Consider the following 6,819-nt stretch of genomic DNA (forward strand, 5'->3'; position numbering starts at 1 on the left):
TGCGATTGTCACGACCGGGTCCTCCGAGCTCTGACCTCAGACTGGGTGAAGCCAAAAGCTAGCGCTCTTATTGTTTTCAATCATGGTCGGCACACAACGGAACTCATGAGTACAAAAAATCTATTGCACAAGTCTCATAGCAATAATGAGCACCGAAGAAAGGTATCGGTGGGGGTACTATTTTCTTCGAAGATGCTTCTTACACTTCGTCTGTAATATAGCATAACTTCCCTGAGCGCGCTTTGTCTATTACAGCCTTATGGCCCGGTTACCTGGTTATTGGAAACACTATCGATATTCTCGACAGGTGGAGTACATAACACTTTTCGGTCCTTGACCGAAGAGGGAGAAGCCGACGGTCGGTTAAGATGCGTTTAAAGTTCGGTTGAACAGAGATATGATATAAGTACTTCGGTACATACAATCATTATACATAAAATTCTTTTACCCAAGTCACTTGGGGGCTCTTAAAATTTATATGAGCTATTTTATAGTAAATGTGTTTTCTTCTTGGTCGTTGCAAAGTCTTTTTCTATCGCTCCTTTTTCGACGTGAGTGTGTGGTCAATAGCCAGATAACCCATTTTCTCTCTAGTGACCGCTCGAGTTTAGTCGCTAAACTGGTCTAACGAGAAGCACTCCGCCTTCGGGATAGGAGGCTGCAGCCGTAGGCTGACCCTCTTGAAGTCTTGAGATCGGATGTGTAATATTAATGCACGACAGAAGCAATATGCATCGGTTTCGAATTGTGTCTTCGGTCAATAGTTGGGTTGCCCGGCTCCTGCACTTGCTTCCTACGTTCCGCTTTGTTCGGCTAGGTGTGCAAAGGGAGAACCACTGCAATTGTGCTTCCAGCTCACATGGTTAAGCACCTCAGTGGAGAAAGCCAAAAACTGACTGTCACAATAAGCGTAAACTGGTCAGTGATCCGATGACTGTGTTAAATGATGGGCCATTCATAACAATGGCCGAAGTGTTTACGGCTTGATCTTGACTGTAGCCGAACACTACCGGGGGCTATTAATTGGCCTCCCAAACTAAATCCTCGATATTTTGCTCTTACATTAGAGCTGAGGTTTCGTGATCATGCTTAGCATGACAACCCAAAGAAAGGAACCGATAGCAGGACTATTTTCTTTGGAAGACATTTCTTATGTTAAACAGTAATATAAAATATCTCTCTGCGTACCTTTGTTTATAAAACCATATGGCCAGATTGCCTTGTTTGTCGTAAATCTTTGCCCTCATAAAGGCTTTATAAAGTAGGACAAACACTCCTCGGCTACTAGCTGAGGAGGTGGAAGCCGATGGTCGGTCAACAAAGTTTTGTACAATGCGGGTCCGAGAATTAATGACGTAAAGTACTTAGATACATAGAGTCATTACACATAATTTGTGATTTTACTATGGATATCGATTCTTAATTCGGCCACCCGTGCCCGCATTAAGGCTCGGGGGCTATTGGGCTTCGTGCTTATTATTTACAAATATTAAAGGGGCACATCGATCCCCTGATCTGGTGTTGCCATCCGACCAGTGTCTCGGGGGCTACTGCATTGCCTGTCCAATGCAGAAAATTTTATGTGCAATATAGTTTCTGAGGAGATTTTGATCCTCAGGTTGGTCGGCCGCACCCAACCTGAGTCTCGAGGATTGAGCACGCCGCTTTTAGTGTCCAGAAGTATTCTGCCGAGCTAGGACTTGATCCTCAGGACGATTTTGCAAATCAACCTGAGTCTCAACGGGTATTAGGATCAGCGGTCTTAAGTCATCCTTCAGGTGCATCTCAGGTTTTAGACCGATACACACCTTGAGGGCTACTGGCTATATATCTCGACAGAGAATAAATTGCACCAATAAAAAATATTGACAAAAAATCGGCCCACAGTCGGGGTGGTGCACCACCTCGGAAGCAGTCCGGCATAAAGTTCGGGCGCTAGTGGCTGGCTCCATAGAGGGCATTTCCGGCATTAAGCTCGGCTAAACTCCTTCAACTTTTTTGTACCAAGATGATCTATGACATCTTGGATATAGTCCGGCGTTGGAGGTCGGATACATTTTGGCGTTGGAGCTTGGACACAGTCCGGCGTTGGAGCTCGGATACATTTCGGCGTTGGAGCTCGGAAGTAGTCTGGCATTGGTGCTCGGCTGCAAAAGATACCTCGAATGCAGTCCAACGTTGGAGCTCAGACGCAAGAGGACACTGCCTCCCGGGAACAACTTCAAAACCCGAGATGTGGCATAAAAATAACAAGGCATTGATAAAGGCCGGAAACTTAAAGGGGCTCCTCGGATACCCGACGTATAAACTTGTCGAATGCATTTCGGCGATCCTCAAGATCGAAGATGAGAAGATTTGTTGAACCAGTTCTCAAGACCGACAACCGAAGATGAAGAATAGTTCGGAAGAATCGAGGAGCATCCCTAACTTGAAGACCGGTTCAGGGGGCTACTGACGGTGTCCTGAACTAGGGGGTACTCACCACGTCGTCCCCCGATCTATTAGATTGGGCCGAGGACCCCCATGGCCGTATACTCATGGGCCAGTTCAGACAACTGCCGCATACATGGAAGATTCCACAAGACTTGGTGATCAAGACAAGGACTCCTCCCCACCAGCGTATTCGACTAGGAATCTTGTTATCCTAGGCCTCTGGTGCATTATATAAACCGAGGCCAGGCTAGTCGATAAACAATATACATACAATCATACCATAGGCTAGCTTATAGGGTTTAGCCTCTCTGATCTCGTGGTAGATCTACTCTTGTACTACCCATATCATCAATATTAATCAAGCAGGACGTAGGGTTTTACCTCCATCAAGAGGGCCCGAACCTGGGTAAAACATTGTGTGCCCTGCCTCCTGTTACCATCCGGCCTAGACGCATAGTTCGGGACCCCCTACCCGAGATCTGCCGGTTTTGACATCGACAGGTTATCTTTGCAAGTCTCTTTGAATTATCAGTTTGGTTTGGCCTACTAGATTGGTACTTCTTGCCATGGGAGAAGTGCTTAGCTTTGGGTTCAATCTTGCGGTGTCCTTTCCCAGTGACAGAAGGGGTAGCAAGGCACGTATTGTATCGTTGCCATCGAGGATAACAAGATGGTTTTTTTATCATATTGCATGAAACTATCCCTCTACATCATGTCATCTTGCTTAAGGCGTTACTCTGTTTTTAACTTAATACTCTAGATGCATGCTGGATAGCGGTCGATGAGTGGAGTAATAGTAGTAGATGCAGGTAGGAGTCGGTCTACTTGTCTCGGACGTGATGCCTATATACATGATCATACCTAGATATTCTCATAACTATGCTCAATTCTGTCAATTGCTCAATAGTAATTTGTTCACCCACCATAGAATACTTATACTCTTGAGAGAAGCCACTAGTGAAACCGATGCCCCCCGGGTCTCTTTCTCATCATATCAATCTCCATCACTTTATTATTGCTTTGTTATTACTTTGCCTTTTACTTTTCACTTTGCATCTCTATACCAAAAATACCAAAAATATTATTTATCATCTCTATCAGATCTCACTTTCATAAGTGACCGTGAAGGGATTGACAACCCCTAAGCGCGTTGGTTGCATTGAGCTATTGTTTTTGTGTAGGTACAAGGGACTTGAGCGTAGCCTCCTACTGGTTTAATACCTTGGTTCTCAAAAACTGAGGGAAATACTTACGCTGCTTTGCTGCATCATCCTCTCCTCTTCGGGGAAATCCAACGCAGTGCTCAAGAGGTAGCAAGAAGAATTTCTGGCGCCGTTGCCGGGAAGTCTGCGCAAAAGTCAACATACCAAGTACCCATCACAATCCCTATCTCCCGCATTACATTATTTGCCATTTGCCTCTCGTTTCCTCTCCCCCAATTCACCCTTACCGTTTTATTCGCCCTCTCTCTCTATCCTCCCTCTCTTTCTCTATTTGTCTTTTTGCCCGTTTGCCTTTTTGTTTGCTTGTGTGTTAGTTTGCTTGTTTGTCACGATGGCTTAAGATAATACTAAATTGTGTGACTTCACCAATACCAACAACAATGATTTCCTTAGCACTCCGATTGCTCCTCTTACCGATGCTGAATCTTGTGAAATTAATACTGCTTTGCTGAATCTTGTCATGAAAGATCCGTTCTCCGACCTTCCTAGTGAAGATGCCGCTACCCATCTTAATAGCTTCGTTGATTTGTGTGACATGCAAAAGAAGAAAGATGTCGATAATGATATTGTTAAATTGAAGCTATTTCCTTTTTTGCTTAGAGATCATGCTAAAGCTTGGTTTTTATCTTTGCCTAAACATAGTATTGATTCATGGAACAAGTGCAAAGATGCTTTTATCTCTAAGTATTTTCCTCCCACTAAGATCATCTCTCTTAGAAACGATATTATGAATTTTAAGTAACTTGATCATGAACATATTGCACAAGCTTGGGAGAGAATGAAATTAATGATACGTAATTGCCCTACTCATGGTTTAAATTTGTGGATGATTATACAAATTTTTTATGCCGGATTGAATTTTGCTTCTAGAAATCTTTTAGATTCGGTTGCGGGAGGCACTTTTATGGAAATCACTTTACGAGAAGCTACTAAACTCCTAGATAATATTATGGTTAATTATTCTCAATGGCATACTGAAAGATCTACTAATAAAAAGGTGCATGCGATAGAAGAAATTAATGTTTTGAGTGGAAAGATGGATGAACTTATGAAATTATTTACTAATAAGAGTGTTTCTTCTGATCCTAATGATGTGCCTTTGTCTACTTTGATTGAGAATAATAATGAATCTATGGATGTGAATTTTGTTGGTAGGAACAATTTTGGTAATAGCGCGTATAGAGGAAATTTGAACCCTAGGCCTTATCCTAGTAATCCCTCTAATAATTATGGTAATTCCTACAACAATTCTTATGGAAATTATAATAAGATACCCTCTGATTTTGAATCTAATATTAAAGAATTTATTTCTTCGCAAAATAATTTTAATGCTATGGTTGAAGAAAAATTGCTTAAGATTGATGATTTGGCTAGGAACGTTGATAGAATTGCTCTTGATGTTGATTCTTTGAAACTTAGATCTATTCCACCTAAGCATGATATCAATGAGTCTCTCAAAGCCATGAGAATTTCCATTGATGAGTGCAAAGAAAGAACCGCTAGGATGCGTGCTAAGAAAGATGCCTTTATAAAAGCGTGTTCTTCTAGTTCCTATGAAAATAATGATGAAGGTCTAAAAGTTATTGATGTGTCCCCTATTAAATCTTTGTTTTTCAATATGAATCTTGATAATGATGGGACTGAATATGATCCACCTTTACCTAGAAGGCATTCTAAGAATGCCGAATCTTTTGATCTTGATGCTAAATTTGATAAAAGTGGGATTAAAGAAATTAAAACCCTAGATGTTGCTAAACCCACTATTATGGATTTCAAGGAATGTAACTATGAAAATTGCTCTTTGATTGATTGTATTTCCTTGTTGCAATCCGTGCTAAATTCTCCTCACGCTTGTAGTCAAAATAAAGCATTTACTAAACATATCGTTGATGCCTTGATGCAATCTTATGAAGAAAAACTTGAATTAGAAGTTTCTATCCCTAGAAAACTTTATGATGAGTGGGAACCAACTATTAAAATTAAAATTAAAGATCATGAGTTTTATGCTTTGTGTGATTTGGGTGCTAGTGTCTCTACTATTCCCAAAACTTTGTGTGATTTGCTAGATTTCCGTAATTTTGATGATTGCTCTCTAAACTTGCATCTTGCGGATTCCACTATTAAGAAACCTATGGGAAGAATTAATGATGTTCTTATTGTTGCAAATAGGAATTATGTGCCCGTAGATTTTATCATTCTTGATATAGATTGCAATCCTTCTTGCCCTATTATTCTCGGTAGACCTTTCCTTAGAATGGTTGGTGCAATTATTGATATGAAGGAAGGGAATATTAGATTCCAATTTCCATTAAAAAAGGGCATGGAACACTTCCCTAGAAAGAAAATAAAATTACCATATGAATCTATCATGAGAGCCACTTATGGATTGCCTACCAAAGATGGCAATACCTAGATCTATTCTTGCTTGTAATGCCTAGCTAGGGGCGTTAAACAATAGCGCTTGTTGGGAGGCAACCCAATTTTATTTTTATTCCTTGCTTTTTTGCTCCTGTTTAGTAATAAATAAATTATTTAGCCTCTGTTTTGGTTGTGTTTTTTGTGTTTAATTAGTGTTTGTTCCAAGTAGAACCATTGGGAAGACTTAGGGAAAGTCTTGTTGAACTTGCTGTAAAAAATAGAAACTTTAGCACTCACGAGAACTGCTGTCATTTTTATTTGGAGAGTGATATTTAGTTAATTCTTTTTGCAGATGATTAATAGATAAATTCCTCGCGTCCAGCAATTTATTTTAGAATTTTTGGGGTTCCAGATCTTGTGCTTGTCAGTGTTCTGGGAACGGGGGTACCCAGACTTGCATGCCTGCGGCCTGCGGTGTGGCTCAGGTGGGGGCCCAGCGCGGCCCACCTTCATCAGCTCAAGCTCAAGACCGTCGTGAGGGGCCAAGCCTCATGGGGCGGACAATAGGAAGCTTCCTCAGAGGCAGCCTCATCAGGCAGGCTCACGAGGAGGCGGAGAGATCAAGGCAGGGGTACCTCGCGAGGAGCCCATGACGCAAGCCATGATGATCGAGACCAGGCGGGCGCCAGGCGGACGCCGGCCTGCGCAGTGTCCTTTTTTCCCCTTTGGTGCAAAGGGGGCAAGCACAGTCCAAGGCATCGGGCAAAGGTTACCATTCCGGTACAACAAGACCAAGACCAGCAGA

Source organism: Triticum urartu, chromosome 5 (genome assembly GCF_003073215.2).
Source record: "Triticum urartu cultivar G1812 chromosome 5, Tu2.1, whole genome shotgun sequence".
In the NCBI taxonomy this organism is placed as follows: domain Eukaryota; kingdom Viridiplantae; phylum Streptophyta; class Magnoliopsida; order Poales; family Poaceae; genus Triticum; species Triticum urartu.